This window comes from Alligator sinensis, unplaced genomic scaffold (genome assembly GCF_000455745.1).
Source record: "Alligator sinensis unplaced genomic scaffold, ASM45574v1 scaffold510_1, whole genome shotgun sequence".
In the NCBI taxonomy this organism is placed as follows: domain Eukaryota; kingdom Metazoa; phylum Chordata; order Crocodylia; family Alligatoridae; genus Alligator; species Alligator sinensis.
This window is the reverse complement of record NW_005842052.1, coordinates 923,359-941,167: the sequence shown is the minus strand read 5'-3', so window position 1 is coordinate 941,167 and position 17,809 is coordinate 923,359.

Below are 17,809 nucleotides of genomic sequence, written 5' to 3'. Positions count from 1 at the left end.
GGAGCCCCCAGGAAATGCCAGGCCAGTTATCACCCTGGTGAAAGGCAGGTCGGGGCGCCTTAACCCCTAGCTCCCACCACCACCGGGTGGGTTACCCTTGTGTTTGTTGGGGGGCCCATAGGGCCAGTGTTGTGAGGGGCCCAGAGAGGGTGGACCCCGAGAGTGTGATTGAGTACAGGGCGTGGTGCTGCGGTTGCCCCTAGGAGAAAGGGAGTAGTGGCACGGTGAGGCCCGAGGATGTGAGTGAGCGGCTAGAGACCCAGCCCGAAGGGGAGAGTACCCTCGACTGGCCCAAGCTGGGGCCAGGACTACGGGAGTCAAAAGGGCCAGGGGCCCACCGCGAGGGACGCCCAAGAGCCGGGGGCCTGGGGTCCTGACTGGCCTGGAGGTGGGCCAGGGCAAGTGGTGGAAGGTCCCAGGGGGACCACACCCGAGAGGGGAACATGGCTTTGGGGGGGCTAGGCAGCCCGGCTGACGGCGGAGTGGCCGTCTGATAGGAGAGGATCATAGAGGGGTCCTGTGTGGATGATTCTGGGGCCCAGTGCAGGGCTGGTGGTTGTGTGAACACCAAGATGCCATCTGCAAGGCTTGGGTTGCGGTATTGGGAATGTAGGAGCCGCAGAGAGTGCCCCCTGGCATCGGGGCACTAGATGGGCAGCCTCCCGCTTAATTGACATCTGATTGAATCAATTATCATCAAAGGCATGGCAGACAAGATAGGCGGGCGGTTGCCCACCAGACAGGGGGTGGGCCCTGGAGATCGGCCCCGGGAGGCCCCCCTGTCACAGGTAGTATAACAGCCTGCACCATTCCTGCCTATGAATCCTTTCTAAAATTCATCTCTCCAAGAGCTGATTGTGAACCAATACTTAAAAGCAATACAGTTCTCCAAATAAAATGTTTGCCTGTTTTGTAACCTGCCCTTAGGGCACCCCTTTCTCCTGCATACCTGTGGTAAGATGTGGAGGCTTCTCAAGGAAGTATGACTGGTGACTGCTTATTCTGTCTCTAGGGACTGTTTGGAGTTTGTGCTGTACTGTGAGTAGGTTGTACTGGGACTTCTCCACGGCAGGTTGACCATGTGCATGCTCTCCCTGCTAAGTACCAAGTTATGGTGTGCTGTGGTGCCTCATGAGGGGATGACTATGTAGGCAGAGAAGGAGCAAATCTAAGGAGAATAGGGATCTGCATCTCCAGAGTGCTATGTTGAGTAAAATATACCTTTGCCTTAGCAAAGGCATCTCTGTCTGTTGGCTCTAATCCTTACCCAGTGATGTCCAGACACTGTCCAGAACTGTTGCAGAAGACTGCACTGGCTCACATGGATGTGTGGCTCCATGACTTCCCTTCTAGGAGGTGAGACACTACACTTCCACTTCAAAGAGCCACAGGGAGACAAGCCTCTTGACTTTAGAGCACAGAATCGGGGTTGTCCCTCAGCAGCCATGATATATGGGGCATTTTTGACTCTCTCTGGGATGTGATTGATGCAGGTGGGATTTGAGCTTATGGAGAAGAAGGTGCTACTTCCTCAACACATAGCACAGCATGAAGGAGCCCTCGATTCCTGGCATGAAAGTGGAAATATTGCTGAAGTAATTCAGAGGTTGGAGGAGGGCTAAGGAGAGAAGAGCAGGGAGCAGCCAGGGAACGTAGAGACTGAAGGAGAGAGAGAATGAGAACGAGGAGGACAGATTTGATGGGAGGATCCTGTGGTAAATCTGTTCCTCGTGGAGATCACCATTCTTTATTGCAGTGACTGCGGCCAGTTTTCCATTTGGCAAAGGAAACAGAGTCATTTCCTGAAAGCATTTAAACCTCTCAGAGAAAGGAATCATTACAAGGAAATGGCTTGGAAAGGGGTAGTGCCTCTCTCCACAGGATCGGTTTCCCTTCTCATATTCACTGACAACAGCAGCTCTCTCACATCTTGGATTTGCCAATCTGTAAGTGAACACATAAAGGAAAAGCCACAGGGGAAAAGCATGCAAAAATGCTCTTTGTGGTTTTACATTAACTAGAAATGGCTGTGGAATTACGAGGGCTTATCAAATTACACAAAAATATGATGGGGGTTACCTCGGGGTGGGAAGGTAGTTTCAGGCTCTTCTATAATCCTAGTGTTGGGACATCGCCATATGTTCCTCATGTCGGCCTAGCCCCAGTTTTTCTCAATCTTCTGTGCAGATTCCTTTTTTATACACTGGATTATTCAGTCACTTGAACAAAGTCCCGCAAGTGAGTTGAAATCCGTGCAGACCAATCTACAAAACTTCATGAGAGAGGTACCACAGTGTTTATTCCTTATGTGCACATACAGGACACAGCACACTGCAACTCACTTAGATGTGTAGGCATTGGTGCAACACAAATACATTGTTATTATGTAAGATAAAGCATTATAATGTGCCAATGAATACAATATGCTGCATTTAAAAAATAAATGTGAGCTTTAAAGGATGCTTTAACACCTGCCTATTACCTAAGTCCTGCATAGTAAGGACAGACTATGCTGCATGGCAAATAAGCTATGAGGACTGGGACCACTCAAAAGTACATGTGCAGGAAAAGACAGACTTTCTTGTTGAAAACTCATATCCTAATCAAGCTTTCTGGGAAATTTTGAAATGACAAACACAATTTTAAAGAATTTCTTGATTAAAAATTAAATTAAATTTTGATCAATTTTAGAGGCCCTGATCCAGAAAAATACTCAAGCACCTGCTTCATTGCTTTTGCAAACGTGCTGTTAGGAATCATAGGATCGTACGAAAGTAGGGATGAAAGGGACCTCACAAGGTCATCTCATCCAGCCTCCTGCTCAAGGCAGGATCATCCCTGACTCAACCATCCCAACCAAGTGTCCATCCTGCTTTTGAAAACTTCGAAGGATGGAGTCCACAACTTCTGTAGGTAGCCTCTTCCAATGCTTGACCTCCCTCATAGTCAGAAAGTTCTTCCTAATCTCCAATCTAAATTTCCTCTGCTGCAGCTGGGGCCATTGCTCCTGCGCCCTATGGCCACAGAGAAAAGCCTATCTCCACCCTCTCTCTAATCACCCTTTAGGTATTTGAAGCGTGTTATCAAATCTCCCTTCAGTCTTCTATTGTCCAGACAAAATAACCCTAGTTCTTTCAGCCTTTCTTCATAGTACATGTTTTCCAGGCCACCAGCAATACCAGTTTGACAGCTGGTTATGGCTCACGTAGAATAGCCAGATTCTACTGTGCATTGAACACTTTCTGTTTTGGCAAGTTCCTTTGTTGTTTTTCATGGTGCCTAAACATGAATGCTTTATAATGCTAAGTGTAGTCATTGCACAAGCAAAAACAGGTAAGAAAAAGCTGTACCAACATCTTTTTATGTGGTATGAAGATGTATTTTCCGAGCCCAGCTAGTAGCATGATTTAGTTGTTCAGCAACAGCTGCTGTGCTACTCTTGAAACACAAAACATTAACAGGAACAATAGCTCCAGTCTCCTGGCCAAGCTCTGAAATAATGTACACAGCTCATTTTTTGTCATTATTTTAACTAACGAGTTTTGTTAATACCTGTCAGGAAAGGTGGGTATTAATAGACACAATTACTGTAATATCCATAGTTAATCAAGAGCTATGAAGTTACTCAGCATGGAGTCCATGTGTAGCATATAATTGATCTGCAAGGAATATGCATGGTAAAATGAAATATTCTAATCTAATTCCTTCTAAATACAGTATAGTCTTGAGCAAATTATGCCTTTGCTGTACTTTTATTAGTCTACTAATGCCTTAGGTCTAGTAGAGGGGCAAATAAGGGATGAAGACTATGAAGAATATGGGGTATTTATGTAGACTGGGGTCACCTGGTCCAAGGCACATAGGAGAGCAGTCTGTTTTTTTCCTGGATGTGTAGATGACCAAAACTGGTCATTTACATAGTTGTCTGAGGACCCAAAATGTCACAAGTTATTCTGTTTCTGGGTGTGGATGTGGCTGTGGCTGTTCAAATACTATATGCCTGGGAATAATGTGCTAGCGGCCTTCTGGAGACCTGGATTACCATGTTGACAACCACATCTGGTCAAGTAGGCAGCCAGAAAAGAAGAGAATGCCTCTTAGTGCTAGACAAAGGGCCCTTTATTCTTGTTTGTAGCACATAAAAGCTCCACTCAGATCAGGCTCCCTTGTGTGGTGTGCTGCACAACCATGTAAGAAAAAAAAGTCTTAACCCAAGGAACTTCTGCTCTGACTTCAATTTAGATCACAATGCTGGGACAACAAGTCTATGTGCAAAGAAAACGTTGAGGAACCTGACTGTCGCGCATTTGGCATTGAAACCAAATCCCAATATGCTGAGCATGTCTCTGAACAGAGATTTGGTTAAAAATTTCAGGCTTTCTTTTTTTAAGGTGTGCCTCTCTTGCCTCTGCTTACGATAGTGAACTTGATAGGAAGGGGGGGAGGGGCGGAGTGGCTCAGCCAAATCCCGTAAACAGAGTTGAGGATCACAGCCAAAACGCAAGTTTGTGTTTTATAGCTAAGCCCTGAGATTTAACAGAAGAATTCAAAACAATCTGTAAGAACGGCTTAGCGCGCAGCAAAGGAGATCAGATAGAATTACAGGATACTCCTCTCTCCATGAAAACAGAGATTTTTTTTCAAAGATTGAGTTTCCCCTTAAGCTAAAAGACACACAAATATCTTAAAGCTGGCAAACAAGGTTCTTTGGATAAAGCTGGCAATGCATGTGACACTGGGTACCTCTGGAAAAATCCTTTCCTCATTTCTCAGCAAAAATGCAAACATCCAAAATAAATAGCTCTGAGCTAAATACGTGTGCAGTGTAATTCAGCATTAAATTAAATGGATCTATACCAATATACAGCACCTAAGAATCTAGACCACTGTGTTTAGCCCAATACAGGTAACATGGCCTGGCACAGTTTTAAAAAGACTGTGTTAACTCCAGATGGTAAATTAGCAGTTGGGAGGGAGAGCGGGGGATAAAAGTGGGGGAGTCATTACAGTTCAGACGTCATGGATGCAGAAGTGGTCGGAGTAGGAAAAAGAACAGCCTTTTGGGACAAGGTCAATTTATTTGCTATTCAATTTATTTGCTATTTCCTTCATCCTTGTTGCAATTTTTTTTCATACATACAGTAAACCCCAGGAATGAGACATTCTGTTTTCATTCACGCCGAAGTGACTGCCGTGAGCATCAGGGCTCAGAGAGCGTGGGAGAGTGGGACTGACTGTTAAAACATTGTTTTTCCAGGAAAGTACCAGGTAAGGCAAAAGCCACTGGCACCTTCTGCGTGTTATCACCTCACTCAGTTTAGTCACAAAGTCCCCATCCCATCCATATTCACAACCGTCTTAAAGATCCTTTTCCACTACGCTGCTTCTAAGTTAATCTAATTGACTGGCATATACCTTGTCTACCCAACCAGCTATAGCATTCATGTTGCCAGTACTGTAGCTCACCTTTCTGGTGTGCTCACTCCATAGTCTGAGATAAAAATTTAGTAGGTTGTTTAAGCACTGGTCTGCACATCTGTATCATGTCTTCTTCTTTCTACTTAAGCACATCCCACTGCACAGGAACTCTGACTCCATCTTGCCTGCAAAATTCAAGTAGCCTGGTCTCTTCCATGGGGAGGCAGCTATATTTATGAAGCCTCTCGAGCCTTCATCATCTAACAGGGAGAAACAGGACCAGCATCACTGCATAGTTATCATAACACAGGCTTGGGATGCTTGTGATAATATTTTTGCCCTTCTGAATGCATCACAACTGTCCATTGAGTAATGCTGATTGGCTTGACTAACAATAGTGCTTGAGTGCTGTTGTAGCTGGGATGGTCTAAAAAGCATATGAGAGGCACTACCTTTTTTGTGATATTTTTTATTGGACCAACTACATAGTTGGAAGAGGTATTAGATACACTTTGAAGAACAAAGCACTCTTCTTTAGGTCTCCACTTTTTTCTTCTTGAGGTGGATGGACATCATCCACCTTTTTTAATAAAAAGTTTAAGTCTGTTACATAGTGACAAAGCAGATTTCCAGTTTTATGTCTCAGTTTATCAGAATACAGTAAATATGTTCTGTTTAAAGTTGATATTGGATGTCATAGAAGGCAGACAAAAATGAAGACATCCAACATTGCCTTAAATGTGCAAATACAGCCTTTGGATGCCTGAAAAAATGGGTGTTCTAAGATCACACATCAGATCTGAAACCCAGCTTATGGTTTATCAAGCAGTCATGGTCCCCACCTTGCTGTACAGAGCTGAGACATGGACAATGTGGAGGAAACATCTAAAGTTGTTGGAAAAGTACCAACAATGCTGTCTTTGAAAGATCCACCAAATCCAGTGGGAAGACAGATGCACTGACGTTAGCGTCCTCCTGCAAGGCAACACCATGGAGTACTGAGGTGATCATCCGACATCAACTTCTCTGGGCCAGCCACATCATCTGGATGTCTGACCCCAGACTCCCAAAGCAAGTTTGATTTTTCTAGCTCAGCCAGGGTGTACACTCAACAGGCAGGCAGAGAAAGCACTTCAGGAGCGTCTTCAAGGTGAACACTTAAAAATGTAACATCAACATTAACGTAAGGGAGACTATCACCCAGGACCACCCCAAATGGAGAAAGAGTCTGTTGCTGGGTTCTCAGTACTTTGAAACCTCATGACAATAACAGGAGAAGCAGGAATGGAAGAAACAGCATGTCATGGACAAAATCAAGGATCCAGCACCACCCACCACACACTGAACCACATATCTGAGCTGCAGTTGAGTCTGTCAATCCCAAATAGGCCTCATCAACCATCTTCAGACACACAGATAAGACAGTCATGGAAGAAAATCATCCTTGACTGTGAGGGATTGCTGAAGAAGAAGAGAAAAGTTATTAAAGTAGGTTAAGTGAAGAAGATTTCTCAGTTTTTTTAGGTCCTCCTGCATAGCTGTGTTGTATATTTGGAGTTGTGTGTGTTAGCCAGAGGGTTGCAGATGGCAAGTCTCTTGGGGTGAGGCTATGCACAAGCTTAGGAAGCAGATGCCTCTGTGTAGCGTGGCTTCTTTTTCCTTTGTGTTGTGGATTTTCCTTTGTAAGTGATGAATTTCAGTATCTTCCATGTTGTAGTTAGGTGGGCCTGTTGATGTCACCATGATGGTCTAGGAAATAAACAAGAAGCAATGAGTTTTTTGGTATCTTTTATTGGAGCAAATGTATACTTAGGACAGGAGTGTGATAGCTTTCAGGCATAAAGAACCCTTATTCAGGTTTGCTCTAATAAAAGATATCATGAAAACCTTTTGCCTTCAATAACAATGGCAGGGAAAGGATTAGTGGTGTCAACTCCACTCTGTATTATACCCCAATGCCTGTTAGATTTTCTCCTCCTTTCGGTTTCATGTGTTTCAACAAACTTTTTATCCTATGCCTCTTGTGGCCACAGCCCAAACTGACACTTCATGGGCATAGTAAAATTCACTTATTGAGTTCCCCTGATCAGCTGAGCTTTTTCCACAGCCTGAGGATATCTTTTTCAACTATTTTGTATATGGAGGAGGTGGTAGATTGTAACAATGGCTGCTGGAAGAAGTGCATTGTGGAAACTGTAATGGGGTCAGGGAGAGTCAGCACAACAAGCCAAGAGCTACAGAAGAGTGGCGACTTGCCCCAGCAGTCAAGGAAGTCTTAAGCTATGCCATGCAGGAACAGCAGTGGTTTCAAAGCTGCTATTCCCTCCAGATTGGAGGGAAAAGCTTGGGACCAGCTACTTCAGGCCTGGAGAGGGGCACCTAAAGGAGGACACCAGTGGCCAGAATGAGGGAGCACTTCTGGGTTCTGCAGGTGCCAGAAATACCAGTCCTCCACTGAGCAGGAGACAAGAGCCTGCAGAGCATAGGTGGCTGGAGGGTCACCATCCAGCAGCAATGAGCCAACTGGTGGTGTGATCAGAAGGCTTGACAGGCAGTCAGTAGGGGTTGATCAAATTATAGAGAACCGGAACCATCTCAGTCTGACACAGGAACAGCTTGGCTTGAGCATAGGCTGAGTCAGAGGACTACAAAAAAAAGCTGGGTTTTTTTGTTTCTTTTCTTCCTTTTTGCTTCCTGATTGCCCATTGCATGGACATGGGGGACTTTGGCCCGGAGAAGACACGGGCTGCCCCAAAAAGGCCTGAGGGTTTTTTTAAGGGCCAGGAGTTTGATTTAAGCGTTCTTTCTTTTGTTGGAAGTTACAAGGAGGTGAGGACTGCTCCAGATCCTAAGGGAGAGTTTGAGCAGACCCTATTTAGTCAAGGACTGTGTTGACTATTGATGGTTACCTTAAGCTGTTTATATGCTAGTCAGTTGCTGAGCAGATCACTTGGAACGGATGCCGGATATTGGCTATAGGGACTTTACCGACTGAGAGAATGTCTTTGATAAAATAATACTGTATGTCACTATGAATTAGCCCAGAAGGGAAAGGGACTGTGATGTAGAGCTATGATCTGAGAACTTGTACCAACATATCTGATGCAGTAAGAGTCAGGTTTTAAGGGGTGGTGGAGCCCCATAAAGACACTTTAAGGAAGAGTTCTGAATTATCATCAGTTCCACTAACTCCAGCTCCCTACAAGATTGTGTCACATCAAGATATGGCAGGAGAGAGCAGACCATCTGAGGTAGAAGATTGTAATATTCCTGAATTCATTCCCAATGGCAAGTGCACACAGAATCCCAGGGATGCGAGACCCACAGCCTAACCAAGTGAGTCATCAACAGAAACCACTACACTGCAACAAAAACCATGCCCTGTGCAAAAATAAATTAAATGGGATGGGGGAGGGTTATTAGCTTTTAACAAAAAAAAAAAAAAAAAAAAAAAAGCACTATTTCCTTTAGAAAACAGACTCTTTGCAAAAATTGTTCAATTAATACTCTGGATTTTCAACCAAAGTAATCAAAATGTGCTGGCCCTGCTTCAGAAAAGATAACGTGCTTAAGTTCATCCCCATTCAAAACAAAACTTAAGTACTGCTGTCCTAATTGGGAATAAATAGGTTAGGTAAATCCTTTTTTCATGCTAGGAATCTCCAAGTTAAAAAATAGTCTCTTCCTTTTTTGAGCACTCGTGTGTCAACTGACCAAGATTTGCCCCTGGGTGCTGCTGAATAGCACAATAATGATGAAAACTGCTGTTTCCGTGCTAATTATCACTATCACCAGTAAGTAGCCTCATTTTTCTATTCTGAATTGCAGGCAAAAATAAGGTGGGTAAAAACAAGAAAAAACAAGGAAAAAATAAGAGACAGTAACAGAATACCAACTGATATCATACTTGGTCCTCAAAAAGAGATGCCAAATGCAATCTCCCACATCTCCAATTTAATCTATCTATCTGAACACACTCAATATCAATTTTGGCTCATATAAGTGAATTCTGCAAACCACTAAGCATGAAACTAACTTAAACATGACACTGATGTATGCAGTGATAGGGGATAAATCATCCTTGTCCCTGGGTAAACATATCATCCATGTCACGTATTAATTATTATGATTTTCAAATCCCCTTCTTCCCTCACCCAAGCCAGTCTCCTGGGAGCACAGGGTTTACAATGAGAGTGTTTAGTCCAATGTCCTGTCTTTAACAGTGGCCAGGACCAGTTGTTTCATTGGAAGGTGAAAGGAATGCAATAATGTACAAATAGGGAGGGAAAAATTCTTTGAGTGATCTAAGTTGGCAGTTGGGGAGCAGGAGCGAGGGGAGCAGGGTGCACGTGTGCCACCCGCACGTGTACCTGCTTACCTCGGCGGAGGCGGCAGCAGCTGAAGCAGCAGCGGAGGAAGCCCGGTGAGGCCCTTATCCAGGTCATTTCAATCTGTTTGATTAATGTTTCCTTTTTTCTCTGTCATTACTTATAGGGAAGTGGGGGAGGTACAGATTTCTTTCAGAAGAATGCAGTCTAAATGGAAACAGATTCGCATTTACAAGACTTTAAGAATATTTTCCTTTATTTCTTCCAAATCAATAGAATCTGGCAGGTAAGTCATAATGGGCTGCACTCCAGGCCCCAACATGGCCCCCTTACAGGGGTTGACTGAAGGAGCAGTGGGTACATCCAGAGCATTCCTGTATTTCAGCTCTCTACTGTTAGCAGATTTCTTTGAGGACTGGTAGCATTCAGTACAAGTTGGAGGAGCCCTGAGACACCTCTGTTTCTTTGGATTAGTGGCAAGAAAAGGGGTGGGCGGAGACAAGTGAACTCCAGTATGTCCCTGGGACTGGGAGTTGTACTAAGCAAAGCTTGGCTAGACCCATGTGTTAGCTGAGCTAGAGGCTTAGGCTTACTTAAGATGGTAGGAAGGGCTTAGTGTCTGAAAGTCCCCTAAGTTCAGAAAAGAGCTGAACTACTGAATTAAGCAGTATTGGACACCATCCCATAAGGATAAGAACAGACTGAGGACACTCAGGACATCTTTCTTGATGAGGTCAAGATGGGTTGGTACCAGCCTCCAAAGGGCAGTTTTCTGCACCTTCACAGCATCAGTGTAATCGATCAGCAAGACTGTGGTTTTGGGCAGTGGCATAAGTCGGGCAGAGCAAACATGGCAACCAGCCTGGGCGCTGACTTGGGGTGGGATGGGTGGGACAGGGGAAGGACAAGCAAAAAAAGTGGTTGTTGACAGCTATGTGATTGCAATTGTAAACTGCAGCAGCAACTGGAAGTCACTGCTGCCCCTGTGTACCGGGCACCTGGCTAGGTCCCTATGCTGCTGGTTTTGACACTTGGTAAAGTCCTTCTGTAACCCAAAACTAGTATAAGAATGGAGCTATAGTGGCTGTTGACTCACTGTGTATCTCGCGCAGACTTGTAATCAACCTAAACTAGTGATTAGTGAAAAGATGCCTAGCAAGCTAAGTTTATGCCTCTTCTCTGTTACCGTGTGTGCTTAGCACTGCTACAGGTATCATTAAAGCTCTCCCTGAGTAGCACCAAGGGCCTAGAATGGTATAAACTCAAGTATATGCTCTGAGAACCTAATCAGCATGTGCATGCTGGTTTTGTCATTTGGATATTTGCATTGTAGGTATTTGCACAAGTGAATATTAAATTTGGTGGCATCACTTCTATAAGTTTGGTCAGACTTTCAGGTAACTACATGTAACCACATATAAAAAGTTACTTGTATGTAGTATACTATAGTTACTTTTTCTTCCTGTACATTACCTCTTCACTTAAAGCCATGTTCCTTATTCTGGCATGCCTGTGGGTATCAGGGGGGGGGGTGGGACTTTATGTCAAGGAGCACTACACATCCTCTGCCAGCAGTATGGGGTCAGGGGAAGGGCGAGCTGAAGTGCTCTGGGTCAAGATCCAGGGGGGGCAAGGCGAGAGGGATTTGACGGTGGGGGTCTATTACAGACCCCCCAATCAGGAGGAGGAGCTGGACAGGGAATTTTCAGGCCAGCTTGCGGAGACACTAAAAGCAAGGGATGTAGTTGTCATGGGCGATTTTAATTACCCGGACATCTGCTGGGAGGAGCAGTCAGCCGGGACGGACCGCTCCAGGAGGTTCTTGGCCGAGTTGCAGGACCTCCACTTGATTCAGGAGGTGCACAGTCCCACCAGAGGAGATGCTCTGCTGGACCTGGTCCTGGCCGCAGGCGACGACCTGGTAAGAGGCCTCCAGGTTCTTGACCACCTGGGCAATAGTGATCATCGCGTGCTGGAATTCACCATCCAGCGTAGAGTGTCAAGGGCCCGCAGCAAGGTGGTGGCCCTAGACTTCAGGAGGGCCAACTTCAGTGAGATGAGGAGATTAGTGGGAGAGGAACTGGGGTCCTTGAGGGCAGAGGAACTCAGCGTCCAAGAGGAGTGGTCGTTCCTTAAGGAAACGATACTCGGGGCCCAAGGGGTGTCCATCCCGACAAGAAGCAAGGCGGGCAGGAGTGTCCAAAAGCCCCCCTGGCTCACCAAGGGTGTCCGGGAATGCCTGCTTGCCAAAAGGGTGGCGTACGCCCGGTGGAAGGGGGGTGTAATCTCCAAAGAGGAGTATACCTCCTCTGCTCGGGCCTGCAGGCGGGCTGTTAGGAAGGCCAAGGCGGAGATAGAGCTCGGATTAGCGTCCAGGATTAAGGATAACAAAAAGTCCTTTTTCAAATATATTGGGAGGATGAAGAAGGCGCCGGGTAATGTGGGGCCCCTGCAGGATATGCGGGGCAATCTGGTGGTTGCGTCAGAGGATAAAGCGGACCTCTTTAACCAATTCTTCACCTCCGTTTTCTTGTGCAGGGACCGGGACTTCCCTGCTGTGATAGAAGCCGGACGCGAGGGGATCGCCTTCAGACCTCAGGTTGGGGAGGACCGGGTTAGAGAGCTTCTGGAGGGGCTGGACGCGTTCAAGTCAGCGGGTCCGGATGCTCTCCACCCCAGGGTGCTGAGGGAGCTGGCTGGGGTTATTGCAGGGCCCCTGGCACGGCTCTACGAGCGATCGTGGTGCTTGGGCCAGGTGCCAGACGATTGGAAGGTAGCTAATGTGGTCCCCATCTTCAAAAAAGGGAAAAGGGAGGACCCGGGCAATTATAGGCCCGTCAGTCTTACCTCAATCCTGGGGAAGCTCTTTGAGAAGATCATCAAGGAGCACATTTGTGATGGGCCGGCATCCGAGATGATGCTCAGGGGCAATCAGCATGGATTTATTAGGGGGAGATCATGTCAGACCAACCTGATTGCCTTTTATGATCAGGTCACAAAGGCCATGGATGCAGGTGTCGCGGTGGATGTAGTCTTTCTGGACTTCAGCAAGGCCTTTGACACCGTCTCTCACCCCATCCTAATTAGTAAACTAGGCGACTGTGGCATAGATGCCTACACGGTCAGATGGATTGCAGATTGGCTGAAGGGTCGCACTCAGAGGGTGGTGGTGGATGGATCATATTCGACTTGGGGGGAGGTGGGTAGTGGAGTCCCTCAGGGCTCGGTCCTGGGCCCTGCGCTGTTCAATGTCTTCATCAGCGATCTTGATGTTGGGGTGGAGAGCAACCTGTTTAAATTCGCTGATGACACCAAAATTTGGGGGGAGGTGAGCACGCTAGCAGGGAGAGAGAGATTGCAGAAGGATCTGGATAGGTTACAGGGGTGGGCAGACAGGAACAGGATGCGTTTCAATACGGACAAGTGCAGGGTGCTGCACTTGGGTAGTAGGAACCAGCAGCACACTTATAAGATGGGGAGCTCCCTACTTGAGAGCACGGAGGCGGAAAGGGATCTTGGTGTCATTATTGACTCCAAGATGAACATGGGCCGACAATGCGAGGTCATGGTTGGCAGGGCTAACCGGACCTTGTCGTGCATCCACAGGTGCATCTCGAGTAGAGCCAGGGAGGTGATCCTCCCCCTCTATGCGACGCTGGTCAGGCCGCAGCTGGAGTATTGTGTCCAGTTCTGTGCGCCCCATTTTAGGAGGGATGTGGACAACATGGAGAGGGTCCAGAGGAGGGCCACCCGCATGATCCGGGGACAACAGGGCAGACCCTACAGTGAGAGACTGCGGGACTTGAACCTATTCAGCCTCCACAAGAGAAGGCTGAGGGGGGACCTGGTGACCGTCTATAAACTCACTAGGGGGAACCAGAAGGGTTTGGGGGAGACGCTGTTTCCCCTAGCCCCTGCTGGCATAACAAGGAATAATGGGCACAAGTTGATGGAGAGGAGGTACAGATTGGACATCCGAAAAAACTACTTCACAGTCAGGGCGGCTAGGAGCTGGAACCAACTTCCAAGGGAGGTGGTGCTGGCCCCTACCCTGGGGATCTTTAAGAAGAGGCTGGATACTTACCTGGCTGGACTCATTTGAGTCCCGTTTTTGTTTTTAGGGTGAGTGGTTTTGTTTGTGTTTTTGGGTTGTTCTCCCGCCCTGGCGGGGGGTCGGGCTAGAAGATCTATTAGGTCCCTTCCGACCCTGAAACTATGAAACTATAATGAATTTCCTATACTGCTCTAACATGGCCAACATATGGGGTATAGGGCTAAAACTCAGCTTCTCCCTAGCTGTGGTTCCCAGCCAGGTTAGACTTAAGGCAGTGCTCAGAAAATGCTAGCTCTTGGCTGTCATGTGGTTTTTTGACTATGGAAAAATAATAAGAGCAATTCTTCTGATGTATAGAACTCATAGACTACAATCGGTCAGAATGCTTCTGCCGCTGTAGATCCCTATTTTAAATCTCTGGCTGCATCTACATGAGTGTGGACATCTGTTTCCCTGGGGACAACTAGAAGCAGCACATCTTGTCCCAGGTGTCCCAGGGAACACCTGTGCCATGCAACCTCTTGCACACAGCAGTGTACCCCCGGTGGGGCAGGAGAGGCCGTGGCCAGCAGTGGGCTGCCCCCAGCATCCTTACCTGAGGTCCTGGGGGTCTCCTGGGGCTGCAGCAGCAGCAATCCTGCCACCCAGAACCTAGCTGGCAGCCAGAGCATGGCTCTGGCTGGCCAGACTTGTTTTGAGCAGTGCTCACTGCCCTCTCGTGAGCTGCTCCGCTTTTATCTTGTGCAGGTTTTTCTCACCCCTGGATATTCAGAGGTTCAAAATAACCCCTGTGTTGCTCCCTTGCAGCATGATGAACAGCTGAATATGTGGTATACGGCACTGCAGACATGTCTGGGGAGCCACATACTGCATGGATGCACTCGTCTGGACGCAGCCTCTGAGTTTATCTTGGAAATCATGTTCAGGCATTTGCACAACTAACAGTGCTATAACGTTGCAGAGCATCCTGAGGCACCCTTATAATGATCTTGTGGGGCCCCCTGGGTGCTGTGGCAATAATTATTGCCATTGATTTTGCCCTTAGTTACCAATTAATAAATAGTGCAGAACAAATTCTGGTCCAAAGGTTTCTCTGCTATCTTGGCTTCTCCAATGGTTCTTTCCTGAGGCTAGTTCAGGTGAGTCTCCTTTTGCCTAGATTACCACTCCCATTTCCCTTATATGACACTGCTGTAGTATTGATCGGCAGCAACCTGCAATATTTTAGACCCTGCCAAAAGCCTGGGTCACCTGGCACAATGTCTGGTGCCCTGTTCTTTGATTGCAGAGCTGATTTTAAATGAGAGAGACTGCTTATTTCTGTTAGCAGCTCAGTCACCTCTCTCTTGCATTGCAAGGATTACTTCTAAGCATGCAATCCTTACAGTGCCTCATCTTTCTCTTACACAAATCAACCAAGTAGTGCAGCAGAGTGAAGATATAGAGACATCAAACCCTAATTCAAACACAATTAACATGAAAAATGAGTGGCTCCTTATTAAAGCAAATCACACACATCTCCCTGTCTTTGTTGAAATCTGGACAATATGCAAGACAATCAATGAGCTAATTGCTCAGGTCATGGAGGCACAGATTAAAATGATCAGGCCTCTCTCAGTCCTCTACTGAGTAGCCCTTCTGATCCTCCCAGGAGGAACATGCTCTAGGCTTTTTATCACCAGCAAGTTTATACCTTTGAAGATTGCATGGCTAAATCAATGTCTATACTAACCTAATTTAAAGCTGATTCACAAAAGCACGCCATAGGCAAAATGTAGCTCCAAGCCAAAACATTTCTCAGGATCAAATGCAATAGGAACCAGAGTATTTGCAACCACTGAGTTGTTGTGTAAATGAACAGAATTTTCTTTTAAGACCATAATATGCCTTTTTTTTTCCAAATGATGTTCAACAAAGAAGCATCAAGAGGCAAAAAAGATAACAGTAGATAGTAGATGCATAAATCATGAGAGAGGATTAGGGACAACTCTTTTTTTTGTTAGAGCTGGTCAAATCTGTTCAAATTTTAAACCTACAAGAAGAAAGTGGAGAAGATGCTTTTACTCTTTTCTGTTGGGGGAAAACCCCCCACAGATTCTTCTTTCCAACCAGATCTAATGAGTGGGTGCAATATTTGTTTCTGGAGTAATTACAAAGGTGGCATTCAAACATCTTGAAAGGCACAATCCTTTCTCCAAATATCTAAAAAAAGCTCAGGGAGAAAGGGAGAATCACACAATCAGTCCTGTAAGAACAACGTGAGTGCTCATTGTCAAGTAAAATTGGCATCAGTAGTTAAGCCCTGTCCCATAAAATATTTCAGACATGGGATCTCCATTGACATCACTGGGAGCTTAATATTACCTTGGGAAGGACTAGACATTAGATTTTCTCATCTATTAATGCAGCATGACTGGGATTTTCACAGGAGCCAAAGGGGTTAAACAGAGTTTTAAAAACACTAACAAAGATATACCTAATTTTCACTGAAAGTCAAAATGGATTTTAGTATCAAGGCCCAGGTTTTCAAAAGGCTTTTTTATGGACCTGGCAAATAATGTTGCTTTCAGAATCCAAGAATTCAGTGCCTCTGTTTTAAAAAGTGGTTATGTAAAAATGGCACTTTCTTATTCAAGTGAACTGTTCAAGGTATCTTATGTCCTTTAAAGTGTTTTAAAAGAAAAACCAACAACAACAAAAAAGAGAAAACCCAACTTTTTTTTCCTACTTTTGACTCCTGTTAGGACTGAAGACCGAATACAGTTCTGTGAGAGTGAGCTGGGATTTTGGTCTGGTGTGCACATCATCAGCAAAGTGATTTATTGAGTTTTGAAGCAGAACCTGTATTGTAGGGTGAAGCGTAATAGGAACTCAGCTTGACTTTCAGATTCTACATTTTGACTGCAGAGCTGGCAGTTGCAGCAGCAGAAAAGATTGCCTATATCAAAGCAAGCCCTGACAAGCCAACTTGATTTCCTGCTTTGACAGGATAACTCATTTGGTGGCTGAGGAAAATGGAGTGGACATGACATGACCCAGAGCCACGTGACATACAGAAACTACAGAACCATGGACTAGCTACAATTACCGGGGGTACATAAGTGGCTGCATAATTGACAAACAACATTCAAATGGCAAGTGGTCTCAAGTGGGGGTCACCAGGATCTTTTTTTGTCCTGATAATGCTTAACATTTTATTAGCCTGAATGCAGGAGGCTAGAATTACAATTCAAAAGGCTCTTAATAAATTGGAGAACAGAACTGTACAAAACAAAAACAGATGTGTCAAGGACAAATGTAAGGTGCTACAGAAGAAAAAGCAAATGCACCAACACAATAGGGGAAATAACTAGGTAGGCAAAACCAGTTTTCAAATATTGAAAAGCTTCCCATCAAGAAGAGGAGGCAGTGCCATAGCAACAAAGTTTGGTGCCCGGGGCAAAGCCTGCAGCAGCAGCCCGCCCTCGCCCCGCACACAGATCCAGCTGGCAACGTGCCTCCCACCATGCTCCCCCAGGAGTGCACACAGTGGTGGGAGCCTCCCATCCACTTGTGGCTCCATCCCATGCCCTGTCCCAGCTGGGCAGCGCATGCTGGCTCCCCTTCATGTCGGTACCTGGGGCAGTTGCGTCACTCACCACCCCCCACCTCCCAACTCACCTTGCTATAGCATGGAGAGGAGAACAACCCTTCTTCTACCTTCCACAGGGGATAGGATATGAAGCAACTGGGTTTAAACTGCAGCCAAATCAGAACTAGATTAAATCTCAAGAAAAACTTCCTAACTCTAAAACTAAGAACAAATGAAAAACATGCTCAGGGAAGCCCTAGAAATCTCTTCTACTGGTGGTTTTCAGGAAGAGGCTGGGTAGACATCTGTCTGGGGTAGTCATACATCTGTGCAGGGGTTGAATTAGATGACTCTTGAGATCCATTCCAACTCTCTGATTCAGCAAATTTCTGGGTAGTTTGTGTGTGTGTGTCGGGGGGGGGGTTAATGAGAGAAAGG